This window comes from Pristiophorus japonicus, chromosome 13 (genome assembly GCF_044704955.1).
Source record: "Pristiophorus japonicus isolate sPriJap1 chromosome 13, sPriJap1.hap1, whole genome shotgun sequence".
NCBI lineage: Eukaryota > Metazoa > Chordata > Chondrichthyes > Pristiophoridae > Pristiophorus > Pristiophorus japonicus.
The window spans coordinates 45,128,081-45,142,782 of record NC_091989.1 but is presented as its reverse complement, the minus strand read 5'-3'; the positions used below and the strand labels follow the sequence as shown (position 1 = coordinate 45,142,782).

Genomic DNA, 14,702 nt, shown 5'->3' with positions numbered 1-14,702 from the left:
AAGTGATCACGTCTGATCAGACAGTATCCTGTCAACTACGCCATTTTGTTGTGGAAAAATATTTCCGAGACTGTATAATATATATAAAGAAAGATTTATTAAATCGGAGACAAAGCTTTGGGAGAAGTGTTAAAGACCCCTGTCTTTGAACCATCTTCTCAAATTGGTATCTGCAGTGAAGTTCTTTTATCTTACAAATTACGTCACTTTACAACACATGCTTTAGAACTACAAAGCTTTGACTATCGAAGGCTAAGCTTTTGATATAACCCATCCTGCATTGTGACAGGGCAGTATAAACAAGTGCAGGCTTTTGACACCGGTATAAACAAACATACCCAGTACTTAACTTTCCAGTGTTCATTATCTCACTTCCCTATCTCCATTAACTCAAGGCCAGCATGCCTTAAAGTCTTAACTGTTTAAAGCATAATGCATCAGTATTGTCCCTTACAAAATTCATTTAAAGGGGAAAATAAAACAAATGTTTGGTCACGTATACTAGTCCAGTATATGTCCAAAAATCCGCTCCAACACCCCCTTCACATTGTTTCTGAGGCTTAGGCTTTGAAACAAGACAATTTGGCATCTCCTTCTTGACCGACCTCTTCATTGTTACTAGATTTTAGGACCAATTTTAACTCCTGGCGGGAGCGGCCGTCAATTTCGCACAGGAGTGTGGTACGAAGGCCCAGTGCTTAAAATCGACTAGGCCTCGTTAGAATCCCGCTGATCAGTTGCTCAGCCGTTTCCGGCAGAAAGCAGCAACTAGCTAGCGGGGGAGAGCAAAGATCGGGCGGCACGGAGTCCACTCAACAGGTGCCGAGAGAAAGCTGCCAGCAGCAGGGTAAGTCCAGGATAGGGGTGGAGGTGGGGGGGAGGGGGTGGTGGTGTTCTGAGGGTCTCCTGGCTGGGGAGGAGTGGTTGCCTGGGGCGGTAGGAGCTTGGACTTTTCTGAGTAAGGAAAGTTTGTATTTTACTTGCCTTAATGGCTTTGCTGGCAGTTCATCTGGCGATGCAGCCACTCCGGGCACTCCGTTCTATAGGATCCCATGTATGTCATGGGATCCTGATTGATATTTATTAATGAGGCTCCCTCTAGACTCTGGTGGGAGGTTCATCTAACGACGAAGGCAATGGTCTTAAAATCGCAGGTTGGTAGGAATGGAGTAGAAAATGGAGCTAGTCTATTTTAGCTGGTCTTCCACTCCTTTCCTGCCAATCGGGAAGAGTTAACATTTTTCCTTTTGTTTTTAGGATGAATACTAAAAGCCAATGAATTGTCCTGGAGTATAATTTTAAATAATGATATACACACTATGACTAATTTCATTTTCTCACAATAATACTATCAAAATATACAAAACCTTCTATCCTGTCATAAATTAGCCACCAGTTTAACTTGTTTAATGCTATATTGTACAAATAATTCAACCAGCTTTCTTTTTTTTGCTGTAGAAATTGCCTATGTTTATTTTGCTGTTTACATTTAGACATCCCATGTAGTTATCACATGATGTACTGTCATTTAAATAGTCAGGGGAAGAAATTGTTGGTGTAAAGTATTCTTTCTTTCTGTCTAGGAATTTAGCTAGTGACTGACTCACACCTTACAGGGCTAAGAAAGAAAATGATCGGTAAATTGTATTTGCACTCCATACAGTTCCACAAATGGCTTTTTTGTTATTTCTAAATGTCACCAACAGCGGCTGCACTGCTGAAAATTGGGCTGATGCGCCACGCTGCCTCTGTCTACTCTCCACTTCTCTGTGTGAGCCCACACGCCATTGCAAAATTGAAGAGAATAAGACCATCTTGACACAGAACTTAGCTGCTCCCACGGCTACTGTTGTCTATTTGAAAAATAAAACCTAGTCTAAATTCTGTAAGGATAGGAGCCAAGCTTTAATTTTTTTTTTAATTGTAATGTATTTGCTTCATGGGTTCTTGCTTAAGAATTCATAGCAACAGATTGCTATTAACAACTAGTTGGTTTATTAACAAAGGTTTAACAATCATACTACACGTTACCAGTTCATCCACTAGGCTCACAACTGCATACCTCATCGTGGATGACCTAGACCCAACTGACTGGGGTTTTGTTGATTCTTGTGAACATCATCATCATCATCATAGGCAGTCCCTTGGAATCGAGGAAGACTTGCTTCCACTCTTAAAATGAGTACTTAGGTGCATCATCTGACTGGCTAACACACTCACAATGCAACACAATACATACATTACAAAAATCAACTTATCTTTTAGAATAAAATGCAATTTACCTTGCTGAAGGTTGCAGCTCACCATTTCTCTTATGTGCAGACAACATAATAACAAAGGTAGACTTGCAATTGTCAGGGAAAAAAAGTTCTAATATATATTGATGTTGGCAACGTTTTAAGTTTCCGTTGCAATAAATAATTAGTACATTAATGTCAAGGTTAAAACTATGCAAAGCAGTATCATGCTCACTATCTATTTCTTCTCAATATTTTTAATGCTCCCACTGTTATTCCAAAAAAGCTTTTGGCTGTTTTGTTTTACGTGCAGCTATCATTATAATTACTAATTGCAGATGATTCAGCTTACTGCAATAGTTTGGTGGAGCATTAGTGACTTTTCAAATGTTTTTCATCTTTTTTACGAGCAAATCTTCAAGTAAGACTCCCTAAAGTAGCAATTAATCACCTTATCCTCATGTGGTAATGAAGTGATGGAATGTAAGTGTTGGTGTTGTGCGAGGAGTCTGACATAAAGAAATATGGGAAGTATCAAAAGTTGCATTGTGATGCAGCTTGTGGAATGTATTTATAGGAAGCTCGCTAGTATAATCATCATCATCATCATCATAGGCAGTCCCTCGAAGCAAGGATGACTTGCTTCCACGCCAAAAAGGGTTAAGTTCACAGGTGTTTCAATGAAGGACCGAATATTCCAGATCCCGAACTACATCGTGAAGGGTGGAAGATGCCTGTGCTTGGATTTTTTTTAACGTGTGGTGGCCGTTGCATACCAGCCACCACACGGGCTTGGCAGAGCTAGGTCTTGGTCCAGTGGCAAGGATTATCCAAGATGACTGGAGACCAGCTCTGCTGTACAGACCAAGCGCGCACACATATCGCAGTGCGGGCTGGCCCGTGCTGCCTCTGGGCCCTCGCCTCTTCTGGGCCCCAGATTCACGCCTCTCCTGGGCCCCGGTCACTTCCCTCTACGGACTCTTGCCGCTCCTTCGCCCCTCCTGCTGTGTCTGCCCGCACTGCAATCAGTGACCTGGCTTCGTAGCCGTCACCCTCCTGCAGCAGCACGCGCTGCTCCCTGCAGTGCTATGTCGCCGCACGTTACTCCCTCCAATGGCCCCGGCCTGCTGATGGTCTTGCAGGCCAGTACTGCGCCGATTTCCAGGCCGGGCTGCCGCATGCTGCTCCCTCCAATGGCCCCGGCTTGCTGATGGTGAAGAGGACATTGCTTCCTTATAGAGTCCCCAGAGAAAGAACATAAATCTGTTGACCTCTGCCAGAGCTGTAGAGATGGTGTGGTTAAACTCTCAAGTGCTGATATCAGTGTCTGCACTGTGCAGGTAAATAAGTCAGTTGGAATCCTTTACTTTGTAGGTGCACAAATTTAGGCACAGTCAATCACCATGTGCTACAGGAATATGTCAGCTGAAATCAAAATACAGGCTTTTGTGTAGCGATCTGATACATTTCAGGTATAGTTTACATCTGAGTTATATAATTACTGATTCCCTCTCTATGGGCCCAAGTTTCTGCCCCCTGTAAAAATGGCACACCTCCATTAGTTGCGCCGACTTTCGAGAATAAAAAGGGTGCCGAAAACTTACCTTCTAATTCTCCGAGCTCCTCAGGATGTCTTCGGCCTCAGCGTAGCGCAGCACAAGGGGTGGGGGGGGGGCGGAGCCAGGTCTCGGCGCTGAAAGCAGTGCCGGGACCTCTGCACATGCGCGCTAGAATGTGCGCGCATGTGCAGTAGCTCCTCACAGCCTGACGCTCTGCAGGCTGTGTGGGAGGGGCCCTAATGAGCACTGAATATCTTTATTAAAAGCTGACGCCAAACATTTTTGTCACCTCATGTCGAGGTTTCAGTAGGAGTGTTACCTGAAGAGGCTGCCAAGATTCATTAAAAGAAATGTTCACACATCTGGTAAAGGCTCACTTGGAACGATGCAGGTTTGAAAATGTGTAGGTCCAACTGTTTTTGAGACTTTGCAGAAAGATTCAGATCTTTAACTTAAAACAATCGTTGAGGTGATTTTGCTTCCATCAGTATCAAGTCCAAATTACTTCGCTTCACCCCCCCCGCCTTCCTTCGTTCAGCCTCCGTTCACCCTCCCTCCCTCCCGTTCAGCCTCCCCTCCCCCCGACGTTCGGCCTGCCCCCCCTCCCTCCCGTTCAGCGCCCCCTCCCCCCCGCGTTCAGCCCTCACCCCGCGTGCAGCCTCCATTCAGTCCCTCCCTCCCGTTCAGCCCCCCCTTCCCGCACTCAGCCTCCATTCAGCCCCCCTCCCTCCCGTTCAGCCACCCCCCTCCCGTTCAGCCCCCCCCCTCCCGTTCAGCTCCATCTCCACCCCCTCCCCCTTCCTCACCCCTCCCCCTTCCTTTCCCCTCCCCCCTCCTCTCTCCCTCACCCCCTCCTCATCCCCTCTCCCTCCAATTAATGTATTTTTAAAATGTGCAGTGTGTAATTTTATATATTGATCAGAGACAGAGAGAGAGACAGACAGACAGACAGACTGACAGAGAGAGAGACACTGACAGAAACATAGAGAGAGGCTGACAGAAACACCTTCCCTTCACTTAAAGGTAGGACTTCTATTTTTTATTTGTTATTGATTGGTTGCTTATTACTTTGGTCTTGGTGCTTCAGGTGCAGGGTTCCTTCTATTTTTTATTTGTTAATTAATTGCTTATTACTTTTTGTGCTTCATTTAGTGCTTGGTGCTTTAAATGCTCGCCACCCCCTCCCCCCCTCCACCCTCCCCTACCCCGTCTCTGGCTGTGCTTGCACTAAACTTAACTCTAGGTAAGGTTTTTCAGAACTTATAAAAGTGGACACTTACTACCTTCTAAGTTAGTTTGATGTAAGTTTTCACTGCCCAAACTTGCAAAACAGGCCTAAGTGGCACTGAACTAAAACGAAACTAAACTAACTTACTAGAACTGGAGCAAACTAAATGCCAAGAATTCCAATTTCTAAGATACTCCAAACTAAACTAGTTGCTCCAAAAAAATTGGAGCAACTACACCCAAAACTTGGGCCCGTATAAACTTCTGTTACTTGCAGAGGTCAGTACTATGGACCAGTAGATAGTAGACTTGGTCTCCTTTACTGTCCCTGCTGCCAAAAGCTACCTGCTTATCCTAAGGGGAGGGGGGATGTCTTTCTATCCCGTCACTTTACGAAACCGACTGATTTTAAGGAATGGGTAGCAAACTAACACTGTACAAACTCTTCTGTTCATAGTGCTACACAAAAAGAGTGAAATTCCTCTGCATACGTGCTAGCATGTGTGTTAATGTACAGTAATTGTACATCAGCAGCATGGCTTTTTTTGCTGAGGAACAGCAGGTGCTGAGGTGTCCCGGCCAAGGTACTCCACAGCTGCTAATGGGGTTTCTCAGTGGGATCAGCAGTCATGGTTGCAGAGGATAGTTATGGTCTGTTGAAAGCAATCAACAAAGTGTCTCTCCTCCTTCAAATAACGTGGACCCTGGGATTTGTACATAATGGAAGCACCATAGCTGTTTCCTGGATTACGGCCATTAGTGTGCAGGATGATATTTCTATGTTCAGACACTTCTTGAATATTAATTGACTGCCAACCCTTTCTCATTATGAAAGCCATTAGGTTAATGTACAGTTCACTGATCCTAGCATGGTTATCGTGTGCAACTCTTTGTACTAGAAGGAACCCTGCCCTCCAGTGAAAGCTGTGTGGCCTGCCCACCTTGTGTGTTCTTTCCATGATGAAAGGGTTGCCCTTTACAAAGACAGCATTTGCCACTTCTTTGATCCATATTTGCACTGTACATTTGATATGGCATACCTCCTGGTTTAACAAGATAAAGATGAAAGTTTCATACTATGTTAACCTTCACTGCTGTAGGCAGAGCCTTCCTTGATCCAATGTAATGTTAGATCTAATGTGCGGATCAATGGATAGCAGATGGTTAAGTATGTTCGCGCGCAAGTCTTGGGGTAATGGCGGGTGTGCCCAAAATGCCTTAGGGGTCATTGCATCTGCAATTATTGGCCCCTCATGGACTCCTCTTCCTCTGTTCAATTATTGGAATTATCCATCCTCACCACTTTGTGAGGTGCTACTCCAAAGCAAATAGAAACCAAATATGAAGAAAATTTGTGACAAAACCACGTGCTGACTTACCATTTTGAATCTACTACTAGTGACTCGCCAGTGTATGACTCAGGGTGGGCGGGGGTAGCAGGGAGACCTTGAGCTATGGCAGGAGTGGTGAAGAATCGTGTTGGGGTCTGGGAGGACTGGAGGTCTGTTGGTGTGGTAAATATGGGGAGGGGGTGGGCTTATGGGATAGGCTTTGGAAGACTTGGGCAGGGTATTGAGGTTGCATTAATGGAGGATTTTGTAAATAGTTTCAGAAGCTGTTAGGTTCGTGATGAGAAGTGCAGGCAGTTTGGGGGCAGGGGTGTTGCTGTGTGGTATTTCACTGCTTAGCAGAAAAAACTATTTTGAGAGTCATTTTGTAAGTAGCCGGTGACGTTTCTGAATTATCTGCAGGTACTCCAAAGGTTACTTTGTTAATGCAGAGAAGGCAGCATTACAGAAAGTAAATGCTGTGATTCAGGGCAGGAAACATGAGTTGGTCCTACAATGTCAGAGAATTCAGGATCCATGACTGAAGTGAACAGGGGCGCATGAATGTCCACAGACATGAGAATATGAGGGGGAAAATAAATAATCAAAAGCATTTATATATTGGGGTGGAAGTGAAAAGCTATGAATGAGTAGTCTACAATAAAATAAGGGTGATTTGCGTGATCATGGGTGGGTTCCCAAGGATGGGGATGTGTGAGTGTCTGATTGTGGGTAAACTGAGATTTGAAAAGTTATTTTTAATTTGGAAGGAAGTTGAAAATTGAAGCTGGGTGATTAAGGAGGTTGATGTGTCGGCACGTGGAGCAGCTGTGCAGTTGGTGTGGATATAGGGACCGTTTATAGTCTAACAGGCTTCTCGGGGATTCTGAGGCCGCTGAAGAAAAACATGAAGAAGAATTATACAGGCAGGATTAATTATATTAGTGTGTAAAATTGTTTGTTTAAGGATTGGCATATGGAAAAAAGGTGGATACAACAGGTAAGGATTTCAATTGATTTCATTACATGAGAAACTTTGGCCCAGATATTTATGGGGAGGAGGCATGGGCACATGGTTACGGCATGGGGGGCGGGGGGAGGGAACCCCAAAATGCTGAGATCGCGGAGGTGGCAGGACCTCGTTATCATTTTTTTTACTCCGCTTCCCACTTGGCAGCAGCCAGATTGACAGGCTGACCATCGGGAAAGCCAGTGGTGGATGCTGGGGATGGTTCCTGGCAACTGGCAAACATCATGGGTTGTTGAGTGGGGGTTAGCGGTGGGGGTGGGGGGGGGGGAGTGGTGGGGGCGTGGAGGAGTTGGACCGCGAATCGGGTGGAAGAGGGACTGGGAATAAATATGGATTGGTGGGGAGGGGAGGGGGAGGTGTACGGGCTGGCAATTGGGAGGGAGGGGCTACCAGGAGAGATGACAGGGTTGGGGAAGGGGGTCAGCCGATCGCGGCAGAAGATTTAGTTAAGGGGCTGGGCGAGGGATGCACTCTTGCTCCTCCTGGCCCACAAACAGTGCTGTAAAAAGCACCTACCTTCTGGATCCGGCTGCTCCCACCTCTTAGCTGCCAGGTTTCCCGAACATTGGGAAACCTAGTCAGCCAGCCTTAAATTTAACAGTGTAACTATTTGTACTGCACTTTTTTTGACAGACATGGGTGGGGGTGTGGGGGGGATCGGAGGGGAGAGAGGGAACTCATGGAAAACGGATCACGTTCTTCCAACCCCCTACAACGGACATCTTGGAGTGGATGATATCCAGAAGTCATGGCATTGTCACTATTCATTTCATACTCAATAAATGTGTTAACAATCCATACACAATGCCTGTCCCATCTATGGTGGGGTGTGGGGGGGGAGGGGAGGATGATGCACTTGTGCTGGGGTAAGGCACTTTGACTGGGGGAGGCACGCACTTGAACTGGGGTAAGACTCTTCAGCTGGGGAGGCTTGGGGATGCATGCACTTGGACTGGGGTAGGCACTTTGGCTGGCCTTTGCTGTCTTCTGGGGAGCTCTGTCCTCTGTCGCTTCAGGAAGTCAAAGTGGATTGAGTTACAGTTTGTAAAGTCAGTGAGATGTTGGGATGAGCGATTCCAGTTACACATTCCTGTGAAACTTCAGGGTGTGGCTTATCCTCCAAAGGGACCAATCATCGACAAATGGTGGAGCATGGTGGCCCTTTTTGCAGTACAAATAAATGCATCCTAAATTTAAATGGCTGCCCAAATCTGAGGAACAGAGCCTCATTGAAGTATTATACTGACGCTTCTCGGCCTTTTGGCTAAGATCATGCGTAACTGACCTGACAGGGGAGTAACCACCATAACCCCAAGGTGGTTCTCCCTGGATCAGGAAGGTATATGCTTGCTTTTTTTTGGAAATAGGAGGTGGGTGGGGTGGCTTGACCCATCCACCTCCACGGAGGTGTGTGGGGGACCGGACCCATCCACCTCCATGGCACGAACCTGGTATTGCAGTACTTCCAGGAACGGTGCAGTGGCTCTAGGCCTTTTGGCTAAGAGCATTGGCGCAGAGTGATCCTTGAATGGGCCCAAGGTGACCTCTGGCGTTTGTGATTTGACAAAGAATTGGAACGATTGGCTACGAATTTCAAAAAAAAAAAAAAAAATTATACTGACGGATCTGCCTCTCCAGAGCAGGATACTTGGATACCTCCAAACCCGCTGCGGATAAAACGGAAGTAGGCATGTTCGCGGCAGAATTAACCCCTCTGTCTCGCAGCAGCCTCACTTTCACTGAAGTAAAACAATAATCACTTAAAAATAGTTTCACAATTCATGCCCCAATTTGGTTCGCAAACATTGAGAAAAAACAAGCCTATCAGTCGTTCGGCATGGCCCGAGATGTAGCACTAAGAAAATGATACCGATTTACGCTGGACGATTTTCCACACGGCATATTGATGTCACAGGACTCTGATCAGTTCGCCTGAGACCAGCAGCCACTTCATCCAGCGTCAAAACCATCAGCATTAAAGTCAGAACTCAGTAGAGACGGAGCAGGATTTGGAGCCACTCCCTGTTTAACTGTTCGTCCACTCCAGTCCCACCCAGTGGGAAGATTTACATTTCCCCTCTCGGTATTTGCTGCATGGTTTAATCAGCCATTTGGTGAGTACCGGAGTTTCTGGTCCAGAATATGGTTATGCCTGAGTCAGCTACAGTTCTTTTAATGCCTAAACTGCCCATCAGCGAATACTTCTCTTTATTTTTCCTAAGAAGAGTTTATCATATAAAAAGAAACGCAAAGGATAGATTTATGCAACAAAAGTTCCATGTTGACATTGTGGAGAGACAGGCTGCATCAAGCAGTAGGAGGAGTGCAGCAGTGCTTTGAAATGGTTTGTAGCTTGCTTTTTCTCCATGAAAGGCAATATCTGTTCTGATCCTGCCAGTCTTATTGGAGTATTGATTGCAGATGAAATCTAAAGAGAATGCTGGAGCTTTGCAAAGGCTTTTTAAAGTGCATGAAGAAAATCCTATTGGAGGTCCTGCATTCTTTCTGAAATTTGCATCGAGATTGCTATAGAAATACTTGATATCTGCATGCGTTTCTAGTCCGTGGCATTTGGGTAGATCACGTTTTCAATGCTGGATCTTTGAATCTCGGTTATGCTATTTTTTTCCAAGACAAGAAATGCAAGTAGGCATCAAGTATTTCTATAGCAATCTCTGTGGAAATTTCAGAAAGAATGCAAGACCTCCAATAGGATTTTCTTCATGCACATTCTTTAGATTTCATCTGTAGCTTGCCTTGGAAAAAATAGCATAACCGAGAACAAAAAAGTACATAAGCAATTACTCCTGGATTAGCCCAAAGCTTTATTATGATTTCAAAAACACGTGTTAAATAGCCAAAGAGCAAAGGTGGCATAATTGGTCCTCTTTCATTGAGAGCCCAAGTTCTGTCTGTGTGATTCCCACTGCCTGTGAGGTTGCAGTTATGCCCCTGCGCTTTCCGTACTGTAGTATTTGCCTTATCTGGACTAGTTTAAAATCAAGTTGAACACATCATCCTCTAGCAAAGACATTTTTAATCATTAGGGTTAACAGAAGAATTTCAGAAAATAATTGCTCACCTTAAAAAATGTCAATAAGCTGGTTAGCAAGTACGAATATACAACTGGCAAACCTGATTGTCCAATGGGGGTGAGTATAACCCCCATGGCTGTTGGAAACAGGATGATAGCAGAGCTAAAATGGAGGTGATAGACTTACTGACCTGTTCCTGCTCTGGCACCATTTTCCCCATGACTTTCCACTGGGCAATTGAGGCGCCCGCCTAAATCATTCGGGAACCTCATTGATCTTTGCAAATCGGGGTCCTGTGACATACACAGGAGCCCGTTGCAATTTTAACTGACTGCCGGACGGAGCAACTGCCATGGACGTTCTGCTCAGTAAAACCCGGCGCTGCAGCAGAAGAGGCCTGAAAAGCTCAGCACTAAACTGACCTTTGTGGGATGAGGAGGAGCAAGAATGATGTGGACTGCTGTCACCCCGAGCTTTCTCATCTCCGCACCACCACCACTGTGATTGCAATTGGACCTGCCATTTCCCCCATGGGTCAGGTCCAAGCCGCCCAAAATTGTGCCAACCTGGAGCCAACGAGCTGCATCGGAACATCCATTTTGTACTTGCAGTCCCCCGCATCAGGCCTTCCACAGTCCCGCGCATCAGGCCTTCCACAGTCCCGCGCATCAGGCCTTCCACAGTCCCGCGCACCAGGCCTTTCCACAGTCCCGCGCACCAGGCCTTCCACAGTCCCGCGCACCAGGCCTTCCACAGTCCCGCGCACCAGGCCTTCCACAGTCCCGCGCACCAGGCCTTCCACAGTCCCGCGCACCAGGCCTTCCACAGTCCCGCGCACCAGGCCTTTTATCGTCCTCCACATCAGGCATTCTGCAGTCCCCTGCATCAGGCCTTCTGCTGGTACTATCGGGCAGCCGACTGTCGGTCAAATCCCGATAATTAAAATCCCCCCACCCCCCATCTTGTCAAATACCACTGTATAATCATACAGAGTAGCATTCTGACCTGTTGATAAAGATTTTAAAAGGTCTATTTATTTTTCATAAGATTTTTTTTTTTCTCGAGAAGCAAATTGAAACCACAGAACATTTGAATGAAAATTCCCCCCAAAACTCAAATGATGCAGCGTACAGAAACACAGCTTACTCATTCAATAAGCTTAGATCTAGACTTTTATGAAACCATGATATGTTCTCAACTTCTAAGTATTTGTTTTGATAACTTATGCGAGTTATGCGAGTCACCACTCCCAATAAAAGGACAAAGCAAATGACTGGTTAAGGAAGCGAAACCAAAGCTGTTTTCCAGCAGGCCCTGCCAATGATAAGTTAAAGCTATGTTGTTTATTGTTATTCCAGCACAGCTGAGGGGAAACCTGCAGCTAGGCCACACTGCTTTGGAAGTATTACTAGGCCTCTGTATCTTTATACTTACATTCATGCTTGGCTTGCTAACAAGATGATTGCCTACAGATCAACAACAATAATAATGCCTGATTTTCTTTGTAAGCTACTTTAAAATATCTGAAACCAGCTGATGCCATCTCGGGCACCACATGTCTTGTCTGTGAGGTAACTTCAGTTTTAGTTGAGACCGGGCAGTCTTCTTATTGATCACAGAATCTTCCATAATGATGAGTGCTTGATGTGTAACTACACCTACCTGGATGCCAGAACGTGCCTCAGGCCCTAATTTTTAACATCTTCTTTGAGGCATCCAAAGTGGGACAGCAACCGAGCATGATGGGAAATTCAGTAGTGAGGCCGACCATCACCCCACCACCTGAGCTGTATTTCCCTTCCCCCATTTCCGTCAGTTCCATCGCTTGTCGCCACTTGTAAATGGAGGCATGGCATAGGTCCCCAGCGCACTTACCCCATCCTCCATTTTTATCCCACTTCCTGGGGCTGCCATTGGGAAGGTGGCAGAAGGCCCTGGGAAGCAGCAGTAATAGCCTTCAAGTGCCCCCATGGAGAGGAGTGTCTTGTATCGGCCTCCTCTCCCACCAGCTTGACCCAGCTTGACTTACTAGTGGTAGGCCAAGGCTACAGCTCCATTAATCTTCAGGGTGTTTCTGCCTCTTTAATGCCATTCCTGCCTCTTGTGGTGCTACAGCGCTCTCCGGTAGCATTTTCCTCGGGGCCGCCTGTGGGCACCCTCACGGTGACAGAAATCCCACTGAAAACTCACCAAGTATAGGATGTGACACTCAGTTCAGGGAAAATCCTTCACCGCTGCTAATCCACCCCTGGAAAGAAAATCCTGCCCAGAGGGCCAATGTAAATGCTGTTTTAAGTAGAATGTTGTATGAAAATACAAGTATGTGTTGTTTCTCAGGGATTCCAAAGAGAAAATCATTTGCCTCTGTGATCCCCATAGACCATTGCATTTCCTAAAAGTATTTTGCTTTTCTTTGACATGGGATATGTGAGACACACTGGCGGTTCATCTGCATCCAAGAAGACCATTGTTATAACGTCACAGGAATGTTTGGATTGCCCAATATCAAAGGTTCTCTGCCATCAAGTGGCTCAAGGCTGAAGATGACCAGTTAGATGTACAGCTCTCTACACCAAGCAACGTTGTCCTGTGTGTCTTCACATCCTTGAACTACAGGTTAACAATTATCCACAAACAATCAAAATCTATGTCGCAGTCTTATCAACCTGGCATTTTCCAAAATGTATTTAGTTTTGTATAGTTCTGGAAATCAATTTTTCCACAGTATCGCTTTTGAGTTTGGAAGTACACGTACGGGACAGGCACACTTAACATGTTCTTTCCTGTGGGTTCTGACCTTCAGTGAATTAAATAGAGGGCCCAAGTTTCCACATGATTTGCGCCTGATTTTTAGAAGCAACTGGTGGAGAACGGACTATCTTAGAAATCGCAATTCTCCACATTTTTTTTTTCTGCAGTTCTAGTCAGGTAGAACAGTTCTACTTTGGAACAGAATTTTTTCTTCAAAAGGGGGCGTGTCCGGCCACTGACGCCTGATTTCAAAGTTTCCACAGTGAAAATGTACTCCAAACTAAAGTAGAATGGAGCCAGTGAAGATTTTTGTAGAACTGAAAAAACCTGTTCTACACATTAAAAAATCAGGCGCAGGTTACAAATTAGGCGTCCAGAACGAGGTGAGGGGGGGAAGGGAACTCATTAAATTCTACAATAAATCCTTATTTATACTTCTACAAATATTATACAAATAAATCCAACCTGAATAAACATTTATAAGCCAAGAAAAGATTAAATAAACCATCTTCCTACCTGTGTGAAAGTGCTTCAGCCAGGGAGAATTCTGCAGCCGTTCGTGCCGCTGAGCGGGAGGGGGAGAGAGAGAGAGAGGGAGGGAGAGAGAGGGGGGGGGAGGGAGGGAGAGAGAGAGTGGGAGGGAGAGGGGGAGGGAGAGAGGGGGGGAGGGAGAGTGGGGGGGGGAAGGGAGAGGTCAGGTCGGATCGGACCCAGTCCGGGAGCGGGAGTCGGGTCCAGTGCGGGGGGGGGCGCGGGAGCGCGGGTCGGGTTGGGTCCAGTCGGGGGGGGGGGGGGCGGGAACAGGAGCGCGGGTCGGGTCGGGTCAGTCGGGGGGGGGGGGGAGGGGGAGCGGGTCTCGGGTCTCGGGGCGGGGGGGGGAGGAGTGGGTGTCGAGTCTGGTCGGGGGGGGGGGGGGGGAGCAGGAGCTGGCCGTGGGAGAAGCCTTATTCACGCCCCCCAGTGAGGCCATTCAGCCAGGGCTAGGGGCTGCGTGCTTCGGGCCCCTCCCACACAGTTCGGCGCCTGGAGCTACTGCACTTGCGTGCCGACTGTAGCACGCATGTGCAGAGGTTCCGGTACTGTTTTCAGCGCAGGGACCTGGCTCCGCCCCCCCCACAGCTCGTGCTGGCTGCGCCGAGGGCCAGAGGACCTGCAAGTAGATGGAGAATACCGAGGATTTTTTTAGGCGCCGTTTTAGGCGCGAAAAACGGGCGCCCAGCTCTTTTTTTTTCTTGTGGAAACTTGGGCCCATAGTGTTAATTATAGTATAAAATGATTGCACCACAGATGCAGAGCACTAGCTGGTGAGTCTTCCCAGAAAGGAAATCACAAAATACACCAACCGGGATTGGATAGAAATGGCAGAATGGGGCACGTGCTGAAGAAATGTATTCTGACCCTATTAAAGAACACACTACAGACAACAATGTCAGAATTTTAACATCTTAGCGTCCATTCTCCAATTTAAAAAAAAGCCTGTCATCTTGCAGTTTCATCTTGCAGTATTGAATCAAGTCCCAGTTTCCTCTCGGTAC

The 14,702-nt window shown here is 46.5% G+C and overlaps 1 protein-coding gene and 1 pseudogene across 2 annotated transcripts in view; both read left to right on the top strand.

The window, feature by feature from the left end:
* tafa5a (TAFA chemokine like family member 5a) overlaps positions 1-14,702 on the top strand; it is a 530,684-nt gene that overhangs the window by 474,329 nt on the left and 41,653 nt on the right. The window lies entirely within an intron of this gene.
* LOC139279158 (U2 spliceosomal RNA) lies at positions 8,626-8,866 on the top strand (annotated as a pseudogene).